The following is a 27,562-nucleotide window of genomic DNA, read 5'->3' as shown; positions in this document are numbered from 1 at the left end:
CTTCTTTCCACCGTTCTTGTTGCTGCAGTGGTTTCTGAACTGGTTCTTGGTTAACATTTCCAGGCCTTGTTTGGATAGGCCAGGACTCTAAGAACTGCCATTTTGTGTGGCTACCCTCCGTGTCGATGACCCGGGCGTCATCGAAATTGATGCGGTGGTCCATCTTTTCGCTGTGTTCAGCCAGAGCGCTTTGTGTGGCATTCAGGTTACGCACATCATTTCGATGTTATTGTATACTTTCGGGGAAGTTTTTGGTCTTACCGACGCAGGTGGCGGAACTGTCTGTGCATGGAATTTTGTTGACCAGCCCAGGGAACCTTTCTTTCGGCAGTCGGTTTTTTGATCGCGGCAAGAATTGCCCGATTGTTGAGACAGGCTTGTACGCCATAGGAATGCTCTCTTTTCCCAGCACCCTGGATAGTTGCTCGCCGATTCCCGGCAGCGTATTTGGAATCGCTGGCCCCGCATCGCAAGAAATAGAAAAAAGAAAGAGTGCGAGGAGGATACCAGTGCCGGCCACAGGATGGCTCGCGCGCTATTGGTTCGCTTCTGGAGGTTACGTGTTGGTGACGTGCACGCTGGTAACGCAGCGACACCGACTAAACTTGCGCACCTGCACCTCATTATCAGCCATGCTCTCCGCTCTGCCATAGACCCTCTCCGGCTAAGCGGCGCAATCCCCGCCATAATCCATGGTAACGAGGGCCGAGGTCTGGGTTACACAATAAGGTAGCGAAGAAAAGACTTCAGTTGGGTGCTCGAGCTACCTATTCAGACGCCGCGGAAGCCTCGGAGAGGGCATTGTTAACTCCCCCAAGATTGCCCGCTTCATGGTCATTTGAAGCGAATTTTCGCTCAGCCGCCGATCTCCCGAAGACACGCCGGCAGTCGTCGTCGGGGAGTCACGGAAACAGAGAAGTGTTTACGGCTGTTCCATCGTGCCGAAGCACCCTCGCCCCTTCGGTGTCTTGGATGAATGGATAGCTACCGTGCGGCGAGGGCACGAGCGAGTGAATTTCGATAAGATGGCGATAGCATGGTGATGGTTTCAATGAGCGAAGAGGTTCCGGCTGTCAACGGGAAGAGCCTCCGCGACGCCTTCAGCACAGACAGCAGCAATGCCAATAATACGACCTGGATCGTCGTATTAGCTGCTTTGCTGTAGCTGGCGAGGCACTCGTGCGCATCCATTCATGCAGAGGTCGACGAAGAGGCACTTCACGTCAGATGGGCCGGCCGAACTGGCGTCTCTTTCGCACGTAAAAGTGCGCGAAGCTTCCATGTCATTCGGAACTGCGTCGTTGACTGAAACACGCTTCACGTTTGACGTGTTGGCGTGTAATTCAGATGTGAGCGTCTGGGCGTCTGCCATTACAGTCGGAATCGCGTTTCTGCAAGGGCAGTTGGAACTGGTATGGTGTGTGAAAGAAGTGGGATGCATGTGATTGAACGTTAGTTGGTAATTTCGAACTTTAATTCGCACATTAGCGTCGGCCATGCCACCAGTGGCGTATATGATGTAGTGGTTGATTGAATTAAACAAAACAAAAAAGTCACCCTTCTACAACTCTTCCGGGTTGCATGGTTCGTCTCAGCCCTTACAGGGAGAAAGAAAGAGGGATGCAGAAAGGCAGAAGCAAAGACGATAGTTATAGCGCGAGAACAAAACGACGACACAGAGACAAGAAGGAGACGTCTCCTTGTCTCTATGTCGTCGTTTTGTTCTCGCGCTATAACTATCGTCATGCCATACCAACTAGCCCAAGCTGCCGCAGAAGGGAAAGGTAGAGAAAGAGTGCGGTGGCAGGTTGTGGGTGCTTCCCTACAATAGAACAGCCGCAAAAACTCCGCACATTCCATCGCGGGCGTGTGCTTGCGTCACCAGCACGTCACCAATAGGCGTGCACGTACCCTACAAAGAGGAACCGATAGCGCGCGAGCACTCCTGATGCTCGCGCTGGCGTCCTCCTCGCACTCTTTCTTTTCCCTCTTTCGTGCGATGCGGGGCCAGCAATACCAAATAGGATTCCCGGCACGTATCGGACAGATATGCGGTAGGAATGTTTTGGATCGGCCTCATTGCTAACGTCACCCTTTGCAGAAGGCAGGTAGGGAACAGTTTTGGGGTCGCCAAGTCGCTGGCGTACTCAACAAATAAAGTTTTTCAGGTAAGCACTGTCCAGGAGGTCGGTGGTGATCGCTTCTTTTTTTCGCATTTTTTGGAGCTGCAGATGACCCCTGCGTGATTGAGGAGTGCCTTGACCACTGATGTTTTGAGTGCGGTTGGGTGGTTAGGAGTGAACTGCAGATACCGTCTGGTGTGCGTATGTTTTCGGTACACGGAGAAGCTCAAATGTCCACCCCAACTTCCCGTTTTTTGGCTTTACAATAGCACATCCATGAAAGGAAGAACGTTGTTTCTTTTTTCCGTTACACGGTGAATTGAATTGCCGGCTAGATCAAATTTAAGTTTGCCAGAAGACTGTCGATGTTAGAATCCTTGATCACGCAAAAGACGTCATCCACATATCTAAAAAAATATTTTTGGTGGCTCGGCGAACCAATATCGGTGCCCAAAGCTCGTGTACCGATGTGCTCCATCGTCAAGTTGACCCCTATAGCTGAACTGGTGGCTCCCATGAGGGTTTCACTTGTTTTTTGGTAGAAATCACCTGAGACAGAAGACTATGTCGTTTTGAGGCAGAATTCTACCAAATGGCACAGTTCATCCGTGCTGAGGTTAGTCATCCTCTCACTAAGGTTGTCATCCCGGTCCAGGGCGGTCCAGGGAAATGAGACCATGAGGGGTACGAGCACACTCGTGAACAGAGAAACCACATCGAAACACACGAGGCTCTCGACACTGCCGATTGTCACCTCCGACATACGCTGAACGAAATGGGCGGCGTTTCTTACATGTGTGGCTGTTATAATATGTTATACAACTGTCAACGCCGGAATGTATAAAGGTACGTTGCAGAAATTATTTTTAATTTCGATAGCAGATATATGAACAGTTTCGACTGGTTTTTTTCCCGTCACCGCCGCCGTCATTTACCTTATATGTATACGTATCTGTATATATGAAAACGCTAGACAGAAAAAATGATCCAGAAAAAAACACCGGTGCGCGTAATCAAACGTCCTACCGCTGAATTGGGAGTGCGAGATGTTAGTCAGTAAGCCATGAACGATCGCCTCCTTGAACGTTCGAACGGTAAGCTATTTATATCTACCACTTACCGCTTGCTATGGGCATCTCGAGGGAACTGTCGTGTTTTCATCATTACAGCGAGATGACGCAATGAGTGTGCGTCGCCATATCGTCACGACGCGGTAGCGTGTGCTCTTATCTTCCACGCGTACTTTGGCCCGCGGAGAGGGGACGCACACGCGTGCGCTCGCTTATTTCGCGGTGGGGACTTCGGCTTTCCTTGGAATGATTCTATTTAGTTACCGGGCGCACAAAGGTGACTGCACTCGTTGCACAATCTCCGTTTGCGAAGTGGGCTCGCTTTTCAGACACATCGAAGTGAAAACAGAGATGCCTGCTTGCGGTCATTTGTACCTGTGATTACGTTTCGTGTGTCATTTGTGCGTGAGAAACGTGGGGCACGTTTCTCACGCACATAGCTTTGCCATTGTGGCAAAGCTACGTCTTTTTACTTTTGCCAGAATTCGTGTTTTGCGTTGAAACTGTTTAAAGAATACAACCCGCCTGAAGCATGCTGTAAATGTTTCCTGTCAGGCAGATTGGAAACTTCTAGACGCCAATATGACTAACGTTAGGTGCAGCCGGGAATATGAACTGTCAAGAATACACACCCTTTGAAGAAAACAATTAGGGAAAAACGTATTCAAGCTCCACGTGAAATGCTAAGTATGGTCACTGAAGAACAGTTGGGCCACCATGGCGCAGTAGTGGTTATGGTGCTGAGCTACTGGTCCGAAGGTCATGGGTTTGATTCAGGCCGTGGTGGTCACGATGGAGGCAAAATGGTAGAGCCTCATGTACTCTGAAGTCAGTCCACGTTGTATAACACCCGATGGTCGAAATTTTCGAAGACTTCCAATACGGCGTCTTTCATAAGTACAATGTCCTTTTGGGACACAACGCTCCAGATATTATTACACAAATGTTAATTATAATATTGATGTTTCTAGTCACCTGGTGTCATGTGGAGAAGGGGGGTGTCCAGCATGTGGCGCGCATTGCATGCTCTTAAGAATTGCGTGCAATGTGCCAGTAACCATTGCTATAATAGAAACTGACGGCGCTCTCCTTTTTGTAGCAGGCTAGAGCAAGCTATCGCTCTGGCCGACCTCTCTGTCTTTCTGTAAATAAACTTTTCTCTCTCTCCTTTTTGGGAGCCACTGTCCAGCAAGGAGAGTGCGGAATCAGCATAAAGACTGAAGGAACACGACTGTGTGTGCATCAAAGGAGCACATGACTTCCGATCCCGGCCCCCTGCTTCTTCTGCAAGTTTGCACTAACCAAAGGTGAAAAGAAAGAATACCAACAGTTTTCTATAATCTAGGCCATGCCTGAATCACTCCTCATACGGGTAATAAACAAACTTGTGTGTAATGATGGATATTATGCTAACTTGGACGACGTTTGCTTTGAAAGTATGAGAGGAACAAAACATGAATTCTTTTAAAATGGTTCACAATTTTCTTTTTTTTTTCAGACATTGGCTGATGCACACCAACTTTTTACATTGGGTGGCTTTTTACATTGGATGATTTGGTCCTCTTGTTGAATGTGCTTTAACGGTACTTTTCAATAAAAAAATTCAAATAATTTTTGTAGTGCGAGGCGAAACACGAAAACAGGAAGGAAGGGAAAGACTGAGAGGAAAGACCTGTGCTGTCTACCAACACCATGTTTATTTTCGAACACCAAGCCGCTTTTAAGCCATAATCGTCAGGCAGACAGATAAGCTCGTCGACTCACTCAGATAAATGCGTGACAATGTCATCTCCGTAAAAGAAAAAAAAAGAAAACATCACAGACAAAACCATGTATCATCGCGTCTAAGCTCCCAGCTCCTTGGGTGACAATGCAATCGAAGGCTTGCTGATATAAACATCGTCAAGAGCGTCAATCAGTTCGGCCTCCACGATGAAACGAGTCATCTTCTTTTTATGCCGACCAACAATGATTGCAATCTTTAACAAAGGCCGGCAACCACATGCGTGAATGCAAAGAGCGAGCTTATTGTGTGTGAGTAGAACTTATATGTTGCCTATTGACGCTCTTGGCGATATTTTTTGTGTGATGTGACGGTTCGACGTGGCTACGAAAATATCTGGCTGGTTTGATGCAACTCGGATAGGCGACGTGGCAGTGCAATTCGTTGACGCGTCACCAAACGTCACCACTCCGGCCGCCCGCCGTTTCGCATCTAAAAGTTTATTCAACTGATGATGGCACATTCCCCGTCGTCACTCAAGGTAAGCAGAACTAAGCTGCAAGTTTGCACTGAGCGTTTTTATTGGCTCTGCATACAACACGCCGTGATCGCTTGGCAGGCAGAGGTATTGCGCTGCTAAGATCGATGTCGTGGCATCGATTCGCGCATACGGCACTTGCATTTCAATGGGAGTGAAATGAACTAACACTCATGTACTTAGACCAAAGTGAACTTCAAAGAACCACAGGTGGCCGAAATAAATCCAAAGCCCCCAAACCCGCCGTGCCTTTTGATGATATGATGATTTCACCGCGTCAAATAGTGAAAACTTGCATGCGCCAGAGCCGTGGTCGATATACAAGTGCCGCTTTGGAAACGAGCTTGAAGAAAAACCAACGCGACAATTAAATGTTCCTTGATTTTGCGAAATCAGATCGATTATCAACCGGGAGAAATCTTGGGGTAATCATAAACACGCGCGATTCCAGTGGGTATTGCCTATTATGATGCTGGCCAAGTGAGCGGTTAAAATAACCAAAGTAATATTCAAATCAGCGAACGCGTGTGATCAAACATTGATATTATTGCAATAAGCTTAGCTTGTGTTAACGCGGTACTTATATGAAAGAAACACTGCACTGACGTACAGAGAAAGCTAGTAGCTAAGTTGATGGATGACTAACTCGCCCGAGCTACATGCAACACATCCGAAATGAAACACGCTGCTGCAGAAAACATGCATGGTCCAAATGCACATGCAACTTTTGCGCGTATCATTGGGCTCTCAAAAAGAGCTGTAAAAGGTGACATTGCACTTGTGATCCGACATTGTTATCATCTGATGCAAACCTTGGCATAAGTAAAATTCCCTTGAAACGAAGCAGTGCGCATTGCAGTGCTACCAGCCACTCAACAGGGCAGACATAAAATTGCACCAATCATATTGCTTGGCAATCAAGTAGAAAGCTACCTTGAAAAAAGATTGAATTATTGTATACTTTGAATCCACACAGAAAGTATTCAATGAAGCAGGACAACCGATTAGCGCTATGGAAGTGGCGGGATTTGCGCACTGGATTGAAGCAAGCTAGAAGTAAATAACGGTATGCTATTGTATTTTGTGACACTGTAGAGAAGGCCAAAAAGCAGATTCTGGTCAACCTCTCAGCTTTGCTGCCATAATAATTTCTCTTCCTCTGTCGAGCAGCCAGAAATGATCAGATACGTGCATTATTGGGCTATTGTAACAAAGAGAAGGTTGTAAGTAATTTTTTCTGAAGCATTACTTTTACGACAAAAAAACGCCCCTTTTCTCAGTCAACGTAGACAAGCTCGACAAAAATCGCAGAATGCGTGCGCGGCCAACACGGCTGAACCGAACCTACCCTTTCACCACGATTTCTCCAGGGACGAAAGAAGGCTTTGCGCGCATACCGCGAGACACAAACCCAGCAAAAACACGTGCAGTGCGAGCATAGTTCACCGAGAAGTCAAGATGGTGAGAAAGGGAGAGTTCTGCGGTAGCTTTACCCGTAGCTTTTTCCACGTACAACGGCAGCCTGTTTGTCTGTGTCACAGTGCACGATAATGCCGCATCCCCCCGACCCACCAATGGGTGCAGTAGACTTTGCCAAACTCGTCAGTCCGGCCCACTTTTTTTTGAAGAAGTAAGCTCTAGAATTTAGCACGTTGGCTGGAACATGGTCAGGGTATTACATTCGGAGCGAAGCAGGTAGTGTTTGAACAGAACGTATGGAAGTCGTGATGAATCTTCAATAAAAAAAAAGGAAAGAAAGAAAGAAGATTGTTGGAGGAGAAACGTAGGGAAATGGGGGACGAATGTACGATAATGGTCTCAGTGAAAACGCTCGCGGGGGATGGGAATAAAAGAGGCAGTGAGAAAGGAGAGAAAATGTATCTATATACAAAAAAGAGAAAGAAAAGAACTTCTAAATCGTGAAGGGGAGAAGCGCGTGGCCAGTGGCGGACGGAACTCGTAAGTCTAGTCTGTGGGAGAGAAAAACAAGAGAGAGACGGCTGAAATTGGAAGTGGCGAGGGCGAATGCATGCCTTGCTTCAAGCGCGCCTGCAGAAACCGTGCGGCGCATGCGCGGAGCAACCGCCTTTTCAGAGCCACCCACTGCAAGACCAGCTCTCTCTTCCTCAACCTCTCCTTTCCGTCTGTCATTCATTGCTGTAGGCACTGCACCGCGCTCACAATCCGGCTAGGCGCCTTCTTTTAACGACCACCACCATTGCTGCAAAACCTTGACAGTGGGCGGCCGGCTCGACTGTGCTGTGCTGTGGTATCGAATGTTTACTAGGTGCCATCAGACTTAGTATCCTTCATCCTTGTGTACATCAGATTCTCATTCCTCTTCAATCGTGGTGGTTCACGAGAAAAAAAATGAGTGAGCACTGCAAAAAAATGACCTTGGAGAAATATTGCTTCTTCCGCTTCATGCCTACCGACAGGGCCCCGTGCTCGAGCCGCGAGGGTCATCTATGCAACATCTTCGGAGACCTCCCCGTGTGGAACGAATTATTCTGGCGGGTTGGCATGCAATTGAAGGAACTTTCCCCAGGCAAGCTGTCTCTCGTCAAGCTGCGAGACGTGAGCCACCCATTCCTGAAAGAACTGCAGAAGAACGCCGTCATGCTCCTGCAACATTTGTTGACTCATCACCGCTGTTTCTGTGTGGTGGAAATGAATGCCGACATGATGGAGGACCACCACGAACTCATACGTGAGGCACTTCGCAAAAGTCTGAGCCTTAGAAAGCTGAAGTTGAGCCTGCGACACTCAGCTATCAGGCAGTCGCAGAGCTTCGCTGAGGCGCTGCCGCATCTCACTCAGCTGCGAGATCTCGAGCTCGGTCACGTGCCTTTCGACCGCGCATCCGTGGAGGCCTTTTCGGATTTCCTGACAACCACCCGGTCGCTGACTACGCTCATCATAACCGACCAGGAATTGGAGAGTGAACACGCGGTCATCGTCATTCACGGACTCAAACGGAACACTACAATCACAACGCTGTCTGTCAACGCAAGTCTGCTGAGTCTAGACTCGTCTCAGTGTGGCATGATGTTCTCTGGCTACATCAGATGGAACAAGACACTTCGTACGCTGACTGTGACTTCATCGTTTCTCACTGGATTCGCCGATCTTCGTCCGACAATGGGGGCGCTGTCCCATAACACCACCCTATTCGAGCTGAACCTGATTGGTCTGCTTTTGAATGTCCAGAGCAATCGCGTCATCACCGACATGCTAGTCGTGAACAAGACTCTCAGGCGCTTCCGCATGGTTGATTGCTCAGGTATTAGTTGTCCGTCTCTGCTCTACTCCAACGTGGAAGCCGAGCTATATTCCATCCGGAGCGAGTCTTTGTGGTTGGTGGCGCTTAAAAATAACAAGACGCTGAGAGAGCTTCACCTGAAGTGGTCGGGGATCATCAAGCCGGCTGATTATAGTCACTTATTCAAGGCGCTCGCTCAGAACTCTTCACTGAAAAAAGTCATCTTGCAGGCCACAAGTGACGACGATATGACCAATATCTGCCGTGCCCTGCAGGATACCGGAGTGCCGGAGCGTTTTTCCATCGTGAAGCCCCGTCACCTGGATACTGGTTCGGAGCTCCTAGAGTGCACTGAGCTTACCTGCATCAGCGTAGCGTGCTGTGTACCTTTCGAAACCCAATCACTGCACAGCACAGTGTACCTGCTGCCGACATGCAGCCACGTGAAGTTGCTTTGTCTCAGTATTGCCGCGGAGTCGTTGGATAGCCAGTTGAGCATCTTCATTGCTGAGTACTTCGCGAACACGACGGCGCTTAGGGAGGTGGATCTCACATTCTTCCGCAATACGGCACGGGACATCACCGACCCTCTCAAAAGGCCTCACAGGACGTTGTTAAAGGCATTGTCCAACAACAAGCTCATACGAAGGCTGTCAATTGATGGTATCTGCTTTGACGACACCGAAATTAATATGATGGTGGGCATCCTTCATTCAAGTAGGTCGCTATGCCATCTGTCTTCCTTCCCGTGCAGCCACGGGTCGTCAAACCGGCTGATCCGGAAGCTGTCTGCAGACGTCGCAAGCAGCTACACTCTTCTGAGCATCAAAGCATACAGGTGTGTGGAATACTGCATCGAATTCTTCGCCGTCGAGGACGTCGTGCGTCGCAACTTATCATTAGTGACACGCGGGGCCAACTTCGTCCTGGGGAAGAGGCACAAATACTGTGCGGCCGCCGCCGAGCTGGTGCAGTTCAGCTCCGGACTGGTGGAGAAAGTGCAGGAACTGGCGCTGGTAGACGAAAACGAGGCTGTGTCGCTGATTGCGAGAAGCCTTAAGAGCTTCTCCGACTTGGATGAATTCATGTGTCTGGCAGGAGTCGTGAAGTGCAGTGTGGTTTGTGACAAACGCGCCGATGGTAAGAAGCAATTGGTCGACCTGAATCATGACTGTTGGATGCACATCAGGAAATATCTGAAGGTGGGCGACATCCTGGATTCATTATAGGTGCGGGTTTTTGTTTTAACGTCGTACCTGTTTTCTGTGTGGTTTGACGATGAGTTGGAGCTTTGCCGTTTGTTTAGGCTATGACTGCAGAGATTGCGTGCGCGTATATGTAAAATATATCCTGACGCATACAGTTCAAATCGAACAAGCTTCCCGACATATTGGCTCTCAATCCAAAGGTCAAATCATCCCTTCCTGTGCTGCTAATTAGATCCGGGGGCTTTTAAATCAGTTCGTAGTCTTTCACGAAGGTGAACGCCTTTTGAATGTTTTTGCTTCACAATTGTTCACAATTGTTGTCTCTCTTTGTGCAGCACATCGAAGTTTGGGAGGGTGTTTGTGCCGACGAACAATACTTCATTGCCATTCCTGCGTCAGTTTTTTGTTTTTGTTTTCACCTTGATGCAGAGTTGCCTTTAGCTGATTGTTTTGGTGAGCTTGTTGTGCGAATGCAGCTTTGTCAGTCGTTAGTAGCGTCTTGAGTTTGGCGGTGTGTTCTCGTTTATTTGATGCCCCATCGCGGTGATCTAGTCGTTATGACACTCGACTGCTATCAAGAAGGTCGCGAGACCGAATCCCGGCAGCGGCCGCCGCATTTTCGATGGAGGCGAAAATATTCGAGGCTCGTGTACTTTGACTTAGATTCTCATTGAAGGAACCTCAGGTGGTCGACATTTCCGGGGCACTGGAAATGTATTTGCAGTATTTTTGTTTGCAATAGTTCGTAAATTACACTCCTTTGACAGCGATGTCGCTACGAGCACGTTGAATTTTACGAGTGAGTGTTGGAGTGATACATTTTTCAGCTTTCTGGAATGTAGTGGCAACTACGTGCTCGATGTCATCGTGCTGTAAGACTGGATAGTGATTGCAATAAAATTCTCGTAAGCTTCTTCTGACAGCTTTCTAAGTTTGTTTCTGAGCTAAGCGCATCCGTAATCATAATAACCTGCTGTGAACGGGCAGAAATAAAATTACACGAAGTACAAGATGACCATAATTTCGTACTGTATTCTGTGCGATATAATAAAGAAACAAAAGAAAACATATACAACGAGTTTCATGTTGTCGAAATTATGAAATGGCGAAAGTGCAATAATGATTGAAATTACCTTGGGTACAAATTTCATCGTAACCATAATTGTGGCCACCGTCATCATCAGCTTGTTTTATTTATTTGACGAAACGTATAATTTACTTTTGGTTATATTTTCATTCTTCCCCACTTGATGATGATGAATATTTGAGACGATGCTTTCGTATCAAACGGGCAGAATTAGGTTGTCCTGGCCAGACAAAAAAAACAAATGCACCTAAAAACTAAAAAATAAAACATCCACAAGCGCACGCACCCCGCATCAGTTCGTATACTCTGTGTGCACACCTTCTATTTTCGTCCACGTAAATCACTGTTAAAACGTTGCAAGCCATCACTGCGTTAGCTTTGTTTCGGTGGTGCGGAATGCTGCATAGTTGCCTGCACCAGCCGCTCCATCACCTGCGGGTGGCTCTGTGTCGCTTCTGCACACAATCCCCAGTGCCTCGTAAGTAGGGAGTTTTAGTGCTGGGTACCCAAGTGGCTTGCGTACCCAGGACGTTGGGGCGGCGGTATTGCGCATGCGCGAAACCCCAAACAGATGCGTCGCAAGATCGTTGGGGTGATCCGTCCGCGCGGCCATAAACAACGCTGCCACCACTGGCCTCCTAGCGGAGATAAGCTGCCCTGGAGCATCATGTTACCCGTGATGTCACTCACCTTCACGGTGAGCAAAGCCTAGGCTGGCCAGCGCCACCACTATCACTTATAAGTTTTAAGCACAAATATTATAGTGGATAGCCACTATACAAGTATCATGGCACAATGGCACCAAATCTCGGACAGCATGGATCGGCCACCTTGTAAGGTCCACCTTCGCAGCAACTGACGGTATCCGCACTGCGGATACTCTAGCCGTCTAGTTAACATAAGTCAAAGTGCGAGCACACATAGCGATTACATTGTTTCAGCCAGATTACCAAAGCTAGAATGGCCGGGAACGTAAAAACTAAAAGTATGCCAGCCCTCCGACGAGATAAATAGGTGGCGCCATCAAGCGCGGTCGTAGTGAGCCAGACATTGACAACATTGTTATTGCAGAAACAGTGTGCATTGTACGTCTGGTGCGAAAACCGTGCAGCGGCCTTATTACAAATTAGTAACGTTTTTATTCATTTTCACATCAAAAACATTACGCGTAAGCCAACATGTTCATGACTGTGGTTGCACGAAGCTTTACAAGATGTCGACACTATCGTAACAGCAACATTGTATTTTTCACCTTTTTGCAATAAAAAAGTCTCGTGATTTTGCAGCAACGGTGATTAATTCCTACGTAAGTTAAATGCAGTTTGAATGCAGTTAGCATCACCATTTATGGTTTGCGAAAACGTAAAGGCATACATATTTACGTGTGATGAGCTCAAAACGTTGGTAGAGGCAACGTTTCTAGAATAGGTAAGTTGCAAAACTGCCCGCGTTAGACTACTCGTCACACGGCGCCGGTACAGCTTCCGGTTTGGTGGCGCTGGCGGAGCAACAAGCTTCCGCTAGCAGACGAAAACTCGTAGTCGTCGTGGCAAGACGCCGGGGCGGCCATTCTGAAAGAGTTTTGCCAACAGTATATTATCGGGATTCGTTGTGTTGCCGCAGAAACTTAATACTGCGTAATATTTAGCGGTGTAAGGCAAATACAGTATAGTTTAGGCTTTCTGAACTGCCCACGATAAACGATGCTTGATATATATAGCATAACATACGAGTATGTCCATTAGTTGCTAGTTGGTGTACATTCACAATTGATTTTAGACGCGAAAAACCCAATTACAATGTCTTATATCCTCTCTTGTGACTGTGTTTTTCGTGCCTGAAAATAAATTACAACTATGTGGCGCAATCGCGTGGCTTTTGTCTGGTTACGTAGTCAGCTTTTTTTTTCATGTAAGTATTATTCTTTAGCAACATAGACCGTCTAAAAGCTGCGCGTGTGGCCTTTTTCTTGAGCACGTCTTCCCTCTGCTGCTTCTGGAGTTCCTCTAATGAAACCTGTTAACACAGCTGCTGTCAAAGCTTCGAGCAGGGACCGCACTTTGGGGCATCGGTGAGCACTTCGTAGTCATTACCAGAGTCCTTCAATGCTTTTCTGGTCACGAAACTCCGCCCGAAGGTTGATATAGGGACAAAATCTGTCGCTAGAGGCGCCACCCGTCGTATGGGGGCCACAAGCCGCCGCCACTGCTGGGCTTGTATGCGCACTGCGGCCGACGTTTCGACGCGATTATGTGCGTGCTGTTCTTCCTGTTACCTTTTTTTAAGCGTCTCTGAACGCATCAATGCCACCAGATAAATAAGTTGAAACGGGATCCAGTGTCGACGACGAATGAGAGCTGTTTACTTTGAAACGCACGCGTAGTTTACTTGGAAGTGCGGGCCCACCTTATAAACAGCAGCGCATTAAAAGTGTTCTCACACCGCGCGATAACGCATTGCGTCAATAATTGTCTCATAGCCCAATTATACGCATACTTACGATGCCTCGAAGCGGTACTTGCGAGCTATAGCTCGCAAGTGTTGAAAGACAATGCTTATGCTCCATGCTCTTGATGCGAGCAGCTACTGCTTGATCTGCTCGACAACATGTTTGTATTTGCGCCCGGCCAAAGGGCGATTATGTTTATGCGGTAGGTGAGCTTTATATTCTAGTAGGGTCGCTAATAGGGGGAGGAAGGTGAACGAAATGAAACACGACTGGGTAGTACAGGAGCAATCACATTGGTTTATATCCGGCTCGCCTCTCGCGCGCTACTACCCAAGTATTCAAATGAACTGAATGGTTGAGCCAGAAGTTTTATTCCAGACCTTTCAATTGAGTTTATACCCAAATGCGCAGTTGTTTTGGGCACACGTTTGTGAGCGCCGATCGCTTTTTTGACGTGGGGACTTTCGATGCCGAGGGCTTTCGCCACCGCTCTAAACGTGCCCAGCATTTGATTGATCACTTCTTTCCACGCAGTTTACATGGGACACCCGCCGCTTGACGTTTCCTTGTGTTTACTGTTTAGGGCATTATTATTTACCGGCCGACAACCCATGATTTCTCCGGGAACGGAAGTACAGCAGCCTAATCTGGAAGTTCCTTTTGATGCCAGTGCTAGCCGCTTGGCCGCCTCTGCCTCTACCGAGGTACCTCATCACACATTTGTTTTTATTTTTTGGGCTGGAGGGGGGGAAGGGCGGTTATGATTTAAGACATGCAATAAATCTTAAACTTGGTGCTAATGATACGCCGCCTAGTAGTCAGGTGTGTACTTATAATTGGGAGATTCACATATGGTGCATGTAATGGGGAGAAAGTTGGAAAACATTTATTTACACAAAATACACTGAGAACAACACTTAGGAGAAGAAAAGCACTAGAAACTATTGCAGCTGTTCTGAGCAATGTTACACAATCTGTGACTCTACTGTACAATGTGTATTTCGTTTCATTAACAGCTGCACTCTGCCTCAGCAGAGTGCAGCTGTTAATGTCGCTTCAGCGAGCTGCACTCGCTGAAGCGACACGACCACCCCGTTCACGATGTGCTCGTCGGTTCTCACAACGTCGCTAGCATCAAAATGCTTTTCGCACACCCGAACGTTCTTACTTTCGAAGCTGAAACCGCCAGTTTCCAACCGCGGTATAGCTCGCTTCCATTTCTCTCGGAGTTCGGCGCTACTTGGGAAACAGAAGAGCGACGCCTTTTCTTTATTGCTTCGGTATCCGGAGCTGCAACCCGTCACACAGCACGTCTTAGGCATTGTTCATTCGAATTTTTATGCCGTCCACCTTGAGCACGGTGCACTGGCACATGAAGTTCACGTTTCGCTGATGCAGAAACCGCGAGCTGCCACCACACAACGCCTTCGGGATGCCGCCGCGGCCAGTGCGTTCCGCCGGGCGCAGCGGGGCGATGGCCCCCCTAGGACGGCTTGCGCCGCGTAGCGGCCGCTCTTGGCACCATATCAAGCTCTCCCATAGAGTGACGGAGAAGTTTCGTGACCAGAACGGTATTAAGGGACTGTGTCATTACTCACGAGGTTGCCTGCTGACGCATTGGGACAGAATGAACACACTTTCAGCCTCGTGAAGTTCGGCCAATTGGGTGATGGTATCTGTATTGCCGGGCGACTTGCCTACGCGATGATGACGGCGACTAATGGTGACTGTCATGTCATCTGCGACGACAACGCATTTCTCCACAAATAGCGCTCTTTTTTCTTCTTTGAGCACTAGAAACACCACGTCTTATTCTCAACAACTTTCCGCCAGCATGCAGCAAGCAAACAAACGTTTTTTATGTCTTGAAGCGAAATGACGCCACTCATTGACGGCAAGTCGGGACTTATTTCACTGTCTTCGAGCTCAGTGCTCAGAGATAGTCTATTCGTTTTTGCCGATAATATTCTGGAAAGTACCCCGCTCCTATCGGGCAGCTTTCACTTCTTTATGCGGCTTTTAAAAAGTAAGTGGGCGAATTTGGGATTATCAGCGGAACGCATCCTTCGACGAGGTCCCACTTTCTTCTGGCGATTTGTACCTTCTTACTCTTGATGATGTGCGTGAAAGTTTTCAGGATGCCCTCCACAAGAAAGTGCATGTCACACACACGTGATGTGCTGGGCGTTTTCTAATCCGCACGAGGAATAGCGTGGTCCCATGCCTCTCACTGGTCAAGTACACGCGGGGCACAAAAAAAAAAATGTCGTGGTGTCTCTCATTTCCTGTAGCCACTCGTACAGCCAGGAACGCAACATCTGGGCATGATGAAAACACGCAACACATACAAAGCAGAACAGGGCACGCTGAAGCACAAAACTGTTAACGCAGAAACAAGCATCCATGAATATCGACGTACTGCAACATGCACAGCCGACGGAGGTTACGGGTGTGACACAAGCGAGCATGCAGTGAGTGAATCCGGATGCGACAGTAGCGCCCCATTTGTCGCTGGCAGCGGCAGCGCCGCGCAACATCGCTCAGTTTGGCAACTTACCTAGTTCTAGAAACGTTGGGTAGAGGCACGTTCCGGTAGGACGGTAAACGCAAACTGGTATCCAGTAACACGTTAACGTAAAGAAGTATACGTACAAGCTACAAGTTACACAAAGTTACACGTTACACTGTTGCTCTGTCGTCGTGCTTGTTGGACTACGACCGGCCGTCTGGATTGCTCGGCATCGACGGTGCCGGATTCAGCCGCAAGTGTGGCGCATACGAAAAAGTTTTTTTTTCCGTGTTGATAACTGTCATATTATTTAAAAATGATTTATTAAAATTAGTTTATTTCATGTGACTATGTAAGTTTAATTTAACACTTTAAATCGTAAACATGATAAATAATACTTACGCGACAATTAGGACGCTATGGCGCTGCGAGCGCGTGTGACCTTTGTGCGGCTTGCGTTTGCGTGCGCGCCTCTATAAGGCATTCCAGTTGGGTATGCGTTGGGTACGCAACGCCACGCGCCCGCAACGCCCCAAGAGCTTGCGTACCCAGCACTAAAACTCTCTAGTACCTTGGTCAGTAAAGAGTTTTAGTGCTGGGTACCCAAGCGGCTTGCGTTCCCAGGACGTTGGGGCAGCGGTACCCCAAGCACATGCGTCACTAAATCGCTGGGACCATGCGTCCACGCAGCCATAGACGATGGATGGATGTGGCTGTACCCTTTAGATCGGGCGGCGGCTAACGCCACCTAGCCATAATATTTAGTGAACTAACCACTAGAATTATCCCTTTTTTGCCTTTAAATAGTAAAGTTGAGGACTGGTACTTTGCAGTGAAGGGTTTAATTTTGACTCGTGCTTTGACTTTAGCCACCAATCAGACAACCTTCGTCTAGTTAATTCTACCCGCCTAAAGTCTATTTTGCCCTCCCTGTCTCTAGATAGAGGTGTGCGCCGAGGCGATTTCGACCGGCGGCGGCGTGGGGGTCGTCCAGAGTCGGCGGCGGCGGCGTTGTCGGCGCACGCCGGTTTTTTCATCGGCGGCGGCGTGCGGCCAATTTTCGTCGGCGGCGGCGGCGTCGGCGGCGCAGAAACCGAAACTGAAAATTCAAAAGGCTCTTCCGCCACAGGTTACTGAATTAGTTGAAATTCAGGAATATTATTCCAAATAGCATAAATGACACTACACAGATGTGTCGACATCCCGATGAATGCAAAGCGTTTCGTAAAATAGTTTTTAATTCGCTTACATGAAAAAATAACGCGTATTTCAATCTATATCCATGTTCTACGGTAAATGTGCAGCACTTTGCCTTTTTTTAATTTAAGATGTTGTTTTAGTTGTTGTTGTTATTGGCAACGTCATACTTCATGAAACCTTTTTTCATTGAACAATGAGCAAGCAGTGACGCACGTCACTCATTTCGCTTTTTCCGGATCTGATATTACTTTTACATTGTACGCTGCACAAAAGAAGAAGCACCTTTGCTTCAAGTTTTCTTATTGCGATTGCATGAAACCGCTTTTTTGAGTATCTGTCATGCTTTGAATGTAACTTTCCTTCAAACGAATCAAAATACCTACTTTTCGCAATGTGAGAATCTTTTATGCAGCGGTATAGGATGCGGAAGGAAACAAATCTGCGCATTTATTCAACTAGTTCTCAGCGTGGTGTTCAATGAATGAAGTGTAGACATGGGCGTGGGCGAGGCGGGTGGTGCAAAAAGGACACTTGAACCCTTCAAGCTCCACCAGCACTTGCTACCCACTTTAGGGACACCAACACGACCTACTCCCTCAGTCGTGATGCAAGTTGAAAGAAGGGTTTGCATCCCCCCAAGACAAAAACCTGTTGATGGTCATATGTGCAGATGAGAGCAAATGCAATATTTGCTCAGATAGACAGCCCATACTGGTCACGAGCTGGGCGTCCGTTGACCACGCCTGCAGAGAACGTTGACTCCCCGACCCCTTGGTGTTTGGTCAGGGGAGGAGAACACCCCTTGCAAGTGGGCCCCATTAAATTTCTCTTACAAACGTCACAAATAAGAATGCTTGATAAGTATGTATAAAACATTCAACTTTTCAATGCTTTTTTGTAGCGTGTTCCCGTGCTAAATACCCATCAGATGTGTGAGAAATCGAAATAGCAACTGCCACTCTCGACTTCTTCCGGAAAAGACACAAAAGAACAATGCATTTACGAATGCTGGGAACATTTGTTTTTTTTGTATATTTGATTTCTAGGCATGATTTGAATTCTTATATAAACAAAAATAAAACCTGCAACATATTAAAAAAAGGCTGCTATTGCAAGATGTGTGTTGCAAGACGTGATTTTTCTAGACTTAGGTCTCTGCAAGGCACATCTGGAGTCACAAACTTGTAAGTGTCCCCCCCCCCCCTTTTCCCCACGACATCTCCCGATCCCCCCCCCCCCTAATTAAAAGGCACCAATGTAGGCCTCCGTAGGCCTCCGTGATTGCCTACTGGCGCGCGGCGGGCCATTCCGGTGGCTAGATCCAACAGTGGCGATTTCGACTTGCTTTAGTGGAGGTGCTGAAGGAACAAGAAAAGGCCGATATTTGTAAATTTCTTGAGAATTCAGTGATAGTTTCTTCATGAATACCATGGATTATTGGACCTCACTTTGTGTATAATGCTCCAATGAAAAAAAAAATGGTTTCATCCTGTGTCACTGCAGAGTCAGAAGCCATCACATATGCAGGCATCATTAAGCTTCTATATGACATTGCTAAGGTTCAGTACATGTGTACAAATATTTCTCGTTAATTGAACATTTTGAGTATAATCCTTGCTTGGGTTAGTATGTGTGAAACATAAATTTGAGATTTAAAATTATCATTGTGGGTTTCTGCAGCAAAGACACATTGATTAAAACTGATGACTCCGGAGCTACGGCAGAGGTAACATTCGTTCTGTTTTTTTCGGTTACGGTAACGGTAATGCGTTACCTTTTTTATGTATCTATATAACGTGGAGCCGTGAAACGTTCCCCTTTTTCTTATTTGAGTAACTAGTGAGGTATTTAGTTACTTTTTACTGTAACGGATACATCACTAAATAGACTTACAGGAGTGATGTCGGCCCACACCGTTAGTTGTTGCGGTCTACAGGCTGGCTGTAAACATTACATGGATATATTCCTTTCATCCAGAAGGGTTGCTCGACCATTGAGGATCTAGACCTTTGAGGAATACACAACAGTTTCTTAATGATATGCATATCATCCCACCAAAGCGTGCACTTCGTTTCGCTAAAGTTTACAGTCAACGTCAGTGCGGTCGTCACGCGGTATGTTTTAGGTAGAAACTTAGCCTTCTCAAAATACCCAAAGACGTCGATCCACCGTGCAACGCGTGGCCACCCGATGACGGTTCTGTATGAAAATGGCATCCACAGTGAAACATGTTGCATCTGCTGAAATTTTATCGCAACATTATTGTACTGCCATGCTCGCTTGTATTTTTATGTCACAGTCTTGCGCAAAGGAACAGCCGTAGTGGTTCAGTAGCTAAGGTACTCGGCTGCTGACCCGCAGGTCGCGGGATCAAGTCCCACCTGCGGCTGCTTTATTTTCGATAGAGGCGAAAATGCTGTAGGCCTATGTGCTGCGATTTGGGTGCATGTTAAAGAAACCCAGGTTGTCAAAATTTCTGGAGTCCTCCACTACGGCATCTCTCATAATCATGTGGTGGTTTTGAAACGTTAAACACCACATATTAATCAGTTGCCTTGCGCAAAGGACGCTTGGCTGCTTTTCGAACACTCTAGATTATTTTAGAATTTTCTGATAAGCTTGAGACACCTACGATATGGATGCTACGTGTATAAATGGCGACGTACCTTCGCGCAGATCATATTACCAACGACCAATGCTCTGATTACCGCTATCTGTGTAAAGCACGAATTTCGAGCACTTTGCACTTTCCTATGCACATGTTCACTCAATAAAAAGTGTCGTCTTGAGCAACCCACGTACCATCTTCTTTGACGTCGCAACCACGCGGCAATACCGTAAGTGAAATGAGAACGGTGAAATGATTGATACAAAACAGTGAGATGGGGCGTAAGTGCACGGCCAAGTTTTGTTTAAGATGCGTATACCACAAGCTATTTTCTTCTATAGAACCAATATGATGCGGATTTGTTAAAATACTGTGAAGTTGAATGTCAAGAAAGGAAGAACATGAACTTAGAAAGAGACAGTGGAGACGAAAAGTGATAGGTATCGACGTAAAGTTTGATCGGTCGTTCCCCGCCAAACGTCCTAAACGTGTTGTCGACTATCTCAGGTGTATTCGAAAAAAAAAAGTTGGGCTGATTTACTCCATTGAAATCAGTCTATCGCGAAAATTCTTTCGAGAGAAAAATATTTTTGGTGACCTATATGTCACTGAAATTTCAGCTATAGGCTGGGCCCTATATTGAGTCCTAAGATAAAAGCCTATTTACTGAGAGAGTCTATGTATAGGCTCTATTTATTTTGCCGACCTATGGTTTCGAATATTTAAAACCTCCCACTATGGCGTGCCTTGGTGTCGTATTGACGTTCTGGCTTGTAAAACCGAAAATTTTATTTTTCAAATTATAAACTGTTCATATCTCCCCCCTCCCCTCCCCGGCACTCGTTCTAGGGTTGGTCCTTTGATAAACACCAGTCACATATCTTTAAAAAAATGCTTGGATATCAACTATTCATAACTCTCATTTAAATATGTGGAAATGAAATGACGTCACTAAATTACCGATGAGGTGAAATATTAACTTTAAAAGCACAGTAAACGTGACTAAAAAGCTAATTCAACGCTAAAACAATGTAACCTTAACTAATAATGTCACCACACTTCTAAAACCTCATGCAATGTATATTGCATACCTGCAAGGTGCAGTTATTCAAGCGCTTTTTGCAGTGAAATTTGGCCATGGAGTTAATCTCGTTCATGGCAGTGCTATTTCTAAATTTGACGTTTGAATATCTAACGAGGTTTACAAGTTTCTTTCAGTGAAATCCGCGTTTTTTTTTTTTGGCGAGATAATTGAGAATTTTATGCATTGTGCTGGCACGAAGTTTATGGTAGATGATGCGTTTATAGAGTACACCGTTCAACGACTGTGGTGAAATAGAAACAGCAATTTATGTTGATTCATGCTACACAACTCTCGTGATATGCTCCCAGAGAACAGAAAAACGCATAACGAAGTACATTACTAACGAACGGAAGAATTAAGTATTTCTCGGTCTTTTCATGTTGTTTCTGTAGTCCAATCTACAAACGTTCGTATTAAACGAGCATGACGGTACGAAGGCATGGAATTGGGTTTTGCAGCATGTTGTGACACATGTGCCACTCCAGGTCACCTTTATTACATGCCATCGGAATCCACACTGAGCTTGATCTATGATTATGTACCTAATCGACGGAGAATAAGAGCTAAGCTCCGGATTCATTATTAATGTGGCTTCAAAGACGAGAAAACAGCACGATTCGCGAGCAATCGAGCGCCCGTTCTCTCTCTCTATTTCGTTGAACTGCTTGTGCCCTGAGATGCCACTTCAATTTCTTTTTGAATAAATGTGGCGATCTGGAAAGTTGTGAGCGCCAAACAAGGCGCTAACAAGAATGAGAGAGACAGGACGGGTGCTTGTGAACGTCGCGTGAAGGCATTAGTTAGCGCTCGAAATTTCCCGATAGCAATGCGCCATCTGGCAGGATTTCAAGTTTTGTTAAAATGTAGCGATGGCACAGATCATGGGTTTTGTCATGTCATTTGCTACCAATTAAACAGTGGCTGCGTATTTAGGTTACCATGAAAATTGTCGCGGCCATATTTCAAGAAGGAAGGAGGCAGAAACGCACCGTTCATGCCATACGTGATCCTTCATCACCCGTGGAAATCAATTTATTCAAGCTGTAACGTGATTGAAGAATTCTGTTACTTCTCGGCAATCAGAGAGGCTTTTAATTCTCCAGTCTCTTTAGGAGATATTGCTGCCATCTTTTTCCAACAGGCTTGCAGTTCTGTTGCACCGACATAGCAACACCCATGTTTTTGATGATTTTTTTTTTCATTCCCATTCAAAAACTTTTCCATTCATAGTCATTTCTGAAGCGCATAAGAACTGAATTCCTGTCCTTCGTCACCCGTCGCTGCGTTCGTCCAGTACACACTGCAAAAGGCTTGATGGCAAAGTCGTTTTCTATGTTCAAGTTCCTTGTACCCAACCTTTCGCGCTCTTTGTGCACTTCAAGGAATTCAGAAAGACTACAATACAACCCAACGAGCTGTACACCATGCCGTCGGGACTGGTATGCATGACGCAAATATGTTGCGAGTGGTCTCGCAGTGTTCTGCCATTGTGCTTCGTTCCCTGTTCCGTGAGCTCAAGTTTGGTCAACACGTGGCGTCGTTGCGGCGCCATTGGTGTCGTGTTTCCCGTGTCTTTTCTTATACACAGTGTTCTACGAAGAAATGCCTCTGTGTAGCCGCTGGTGCCGAGGTCGCGGATTACGTTTTTGCTTCTTTCCTTCCGCAGCTGTGCTGACAATTGGTGGTTAGATTAACGGTTATTTCTTTACTTATTTTAGTTTTCTCGTTTAGCTAGTTTTCTGTATTCTAGCCCAAGAAAGGTGATCCAGACTTTTTTTCTCTCGTGGGAAGGACCATAGGTATCTGCGTACATGGTTGTAACTCCACATTTCCAAGTTGTACGACTCGGAGTGCCCTGCCGACGGCCCCTATTCTCTTTCTGCTCTAGGAGCCATGACCGTCACGTTCTTCCAAACCTTCTCCTCCTACCTACTTCTAAACTATTTTCTCCACTCTCCCCTTTCCCTTCAAGGGACTGAGCCGTGGTCTCCCAAGGAAAGATAGTGTCTTTTTCTTTTTCTTCAACCACAGATTCATCCATTCAGGGGAGGCTTGCATGCAGTAACTGGTTTGGAAAGCAGGTAAGGTTCGCGGAAAGTCACCTCACCTACCCTGATTTGTTCCGGGTCAACGCTCTCGAGGTGCGCCAAAAGAGGCGACAACACGAAAGTCATACTTCGAATTCTTTAGGGCTGTTGGCTCCCCTCGTCAAAAACTCTTTGGACACGCCTGACTGACTGACGGCCTAGGAAGAGCTGTCGGAAATCGAGGCAGCTTGATTTGTTCGACGTGCCACGAGACGCGCTGAATAATTGAAGCACACTCTCTGGTGCTTTCAAGTCTTCCACTCCCCCAGGCCCTAGCCTGCCTAGCGCTGCAGGCCCTATTCTGCACGTGCGATGCAACGTTATTGCACTGTGCTGTGTTGTGCGTATTATTGCATTATGACCTACGTTGTGTTTCTCTCTCGCCGTGTGACGAACTGAACGTGCATCCTTTCAATTTCCTGGGTAGAAAAGAAGGCAGTGTTTGACTTTGTCTCTCTTTCTCCTTCTCGTTTTTTTAATCTTTATTCGCTGCGCCGTGCTCCCTGCTGGGCTGCAGAAATTAGGCGCCTTCTTCTAACCACTACCCCCACCATTTGGGGGACAGAGATGAAGACGGCAATTTCTTTGGACTGCCCTGGACTGAATGGACATGCAGTCTGTCCGTTTACAGTGATATGCAAAGCGGCTTTCCTATAAGGTTTATTTTTTAACCAAAAACTCTCGTTCACAGACTGCTTTTCTCCCTCATTGTGCCTTTACCTTTTCGAATTCCAGCGAATGCACGCGAGCACGCGAGTACAACAAAATGTCACCTCTCCAAATTCCAGCAAAGGCACGCGAGCACAAGATCTCAAAAAGGTGAATGGCAAAAACAAAATGAGCGAGAAAAGCAGTCTGTGAACGAGAGTTTATGATTGGAAAACTAACCTTACAGAAAAGCTGCCTTGCAGATTATTGCAAACGGTCTATTGTTTTCTCCTGCAGAGAATTTTAGGAAGACCACGGCTTAAAACGCGAGCACCGAGACGCTCTGAACCAGCTCTCAGAAGCTCTCATCAAGCTTCCATGATGCTACCTTTAGTGTGTAAATAGTGAACATAAACGTTGCTCTTATCAGCCCCGGCTACTCTGCTTGACTTCTACCTGAGACTTGGCTAGCTCCTTTGAACACATCACGAGCAAGCAAAAGGGCACGGAGTTGTAAAGATGAAAATGTGCAACATCACATCGCTTTTATTACGTGACATATTCGTTCTCCGCCGCATTCGTCCGATCGTGTCCACATATAACTTTCCCGTTTTATAGCGACGACACACCGTTGATTGCGGTCACGTCATTGAATGTCATTGAATGGCATTATTTATTTGCAAATTACTTCTTCATAAAGTATGGTGAAGTAATTTATTATTTGGCCACCTGAGGAGCTTTCTAACTTGACTTATTTTTTATCAAGACTTGAATATAATGTTAAGTTTTATTTGGTTGACTCTGAGCATTACCTTCGCAACAGAAGTACATCTGTCAGCGACAATCATTCTTAACCTCTCCCAGTACCGGTAGGTCCGTTCAAGTTACGGGATGAAAACCAGTTTGCTGAACTATGTCATACATGACATGTCGCTCAAATTTCGGTCTCTGCATTTTTGATGAATCCAGCTGTCTTTTGTAAATTCTCTACTGGCAAGTTTTTTTAAATTTTGTTTTGTTCTTTTTAAAACTGGTGGCCTCACACAAGCTCATTACGCCTCTTCTCACCACTGGATAGCCGTTGTTACGCGCGGTGCCTGGGCCGACGGGGTAGGGCCGCGTTCTTTGTTCATCAAACAAGTCACCGAAGGGCTGCCAGCCTGCTATCCGCCGTGTACTGTCCATCTTAGCCGGGAAGTGAGGTGGCATTCCGACACCATAAGACGTTCGACGAGACGACCACAATGGTTTCTTGGTGTCACAGGTGCAGTGTGGTGGCCACGCCCCAATCAAAGACCTTGACTTGAGCGAGTGTGAGCGGCACCGTCAGAAATGGTGTGTGTGTCTCGTGATTCAACAGCGCATTCTGGACCCATTCCCTGATTAAGTCAAAACGTACACTTTATAGTGAGCCACCCAGCTCATTCGCAAGAGACCTCTCGCCCTGTCTGTACAGAATGTAATAAATACTCTGTTAAGGTTGCCATCTTACTCCTGAGTGCTCATGCGTTTTCTTTTCTGTCTCTCTACACGCCCTTTCTTGCCCCTATTTCTCAACCCTCAGTGCTAGGCAGCAAACCGAATGCCAAGATATGGTTAATCCCCCAGCCTTCCTTTCTCTCTCTTGTTATCTTACTGCCTTGGCATCTTCATCCCGGGTATCCAATGTCTTAAAAAGCCGGTACAAACAGACAAGTTAAAAAATAAAACAGATGGTGAATATTTTATGCAACATGTTCAGACGCTGAATATAAGTGGTCATCCTCGAAAATTATCAACTTTAACACCGCGGACAGGTGCTGATATACCCTGAGTAGGTTCGAGCATGTATTATGCCTCGACGCTTTTAATCTTCATTAAACTTCTCTATTTTGATTTCATCCTTCGGGGTTTTGTGTAGTTCTTCATCTAACGCCTAACCTCCTTGTCCTTCCTCATTTATTCCTCCTCCTCCCTTCATCTAACGCGCTGCATTCGTGCTGCACTGCTACCACTTCATTTCTTCTTTATGTACGCCCTGTTTCGGGCACAATTATAGGCTGCCATCTTGGACTGATAATGATGCCGTTTTCCATCCGTATGAATATTCGAATTGTGCTATGGCGAACTCGCACGCATCAAAACACTGGGCCATTACATTCAACGTCGTATCACCATAATCATAGCTAATTACGACACAAAAAACAGATAAATTGCTTTTAAGCTTAAGATGGCAGTGTATATGCTTTACTGTAACTGTTACATTTATTTTTTGTCAATTTGTCCAATATGTCATTTCATGCAGCGGTCGCCGAACTCGTTCCGCTCTTCATAGTGGTACTCTCGGTCTCTGAAGCTGGATGAAGATAACTAAGAAGCCTGGTTTTTACTGGCTACATAAAATGTGAAACGAAGCTATAAATCACGATGAAAAAGAAGACAAATCTGTGAAAAGTCAGTACTGGTGCATAAATGGCGCGCCGATTGCGCCGATGAAAAACGTCGGCGGCGGCGGCGGCGGCGCGCCGATCAGTTCGCGTCGGCGGCGGCGGCGCGGCGAGAACTATCGGCGGCGCCGCGCCGACCAGTCGGCGCACACCTCTATCTCTAGACCCCAGTGCTTTGAAAAACTCTGTGCCATCATCCTGAACTATAGGGTGAAGCCCTTTACAGAACATTATCAAGTGTTCGGCAGTTTTTTCCTCCTTTCCACATGCACTGCATACCGTGTTAGAGTGTACTAAAAGTGTTGAGTGGCGTGACCACGCCTCGCCGCCTGATGCCTTCCGCGTTGCCCGTAGCGGCGGCGCTGCAGTCCATTAGTACTGAAAGAGCCGCACGCTGCGCACTGGAACTGCAATGCGCTCCGATGCCTCCGGTGCGCTTTTTTGATGCAGATTTCTTATTACCTTCCCATCATTCATGTCTAGCGCCTGATGTCATAACCCTTGAAGTATGACACGATAATCTACTGAATTTGAGCTCCATAAATGTCCTTGTGAGAGATCGAAAATTATTTAGAAAGGGCGTGTCTTATTCTGAGTTCTCTCAACTCTTTTTCGCTGAGCAGGCGTCTACAATATTGATAATAACTGAGTCGATTTATCGGAAGTTAGCGGCGCTCAGAAAGCTGTGAGATGAAAAAAAAAAACACCGTGTCAAACGCACGCAGAACCAGGAGGCCGTAAGTAGAGAGGGGTCAGGCAGGGAATCTTAACCACCTACACCGCGAAATGTTTTCGTAATTTAACTTTTCACGCTATACTAAAATATTTACACGTATTCACAGTGACCACCAATTACCAAAGTTACTCCCCCCTAAAAAGAGAAAAAAAAATCCTGGGTAGTCTTGTGGCAAAGGTTTACAGTTGGTGAAGCTGAATATAGCGTGCCTTTGTACTAATGCGCACCGTAAATTTCACCTTGCGACAGTATGAGGTCTCAAAACTAGTTCAAGTCTAACGTAGGTGGACAAAAAAATACATGGCGTAAAAAAAGCGGCTGCTCTAGGGGTAGATAAGACGCGCCGCCAGAGGAGGCGACCAAGGAAAAGGTGAAACATATTGCCGCTTACTAGGGATGCGAGTAAGCGGCAATATGTTTCACTTTTGTTTCACCAACATCTGTACACTTTTATGTGAAAAATGCTTTTATGTGAAAAGTTTTTGTTTCACCAACGCCTAAAGTGTTTCCCCAACGCCTGCCTACACTTCTGCCAAATAATAAAAGAACTACACCTATGATACTAAACATCGCCATAAATTTTCTCGCATGCAAGGGCGTTACGCATATATAATATTAGGATAGCAGTAATATTTAAGCTGTCGATACAAAATGTGAACTCATTACAGTGAATTTACGCAGAGGAACAGACGGGCTATGTATACTATACAGCTGGAACTCTTTAATACGTTTCAGATAACCTTTTTCACACATAGTTCTTGACTAGGAGGTATAGGCGTTCTTTCAGATCAGCTCCCAGGCTCG

The 27,562-nt window shown here is 46.4% G+C and overlaps 1 long non-coding RNA gene across 1 annotated transcript in view; it reads left to right on the top strand.

Moving 5' to 3' along the window:
- The first annotated feature begins 5,190 nt into the window (after nt 1–5,190).
- LOC142786314 (uncharacterized) overlaps nt 5,191–27,562 on the top strand; it is a 70,452-nt gene continuing 48,080 nt past the window's right edge. The window contains exon 1 of the long non-coding RNA XR_012889003.1: nt 5,191–5,457. This is a non-coding gene — a long non-coding RNA (uncharacterized LOC142786314). The remainder of the gene's footprint in view (nt 5,458–27,562) is intronic.

The sequence above is a fragment of the Rhipicephalus microplus genome, chromosome 2, assembly GCF_043290135.1.
Source record: "Rhipicephalus microplus isolate Deutch F79 chromosome 2, USDA_Rmic, whole genome shotgun sequence".
NCBI lineage: Eukaryota > Metazoa > Arthropoda > Arachnida > Ixodida > Ixodidae > Rhipicephalus > Rhipicephalus microplus.
Note: the sequence above shows the minus strand (reverse complement) of the source record. Positions and strands in the feature narration are given on the sequence as shown.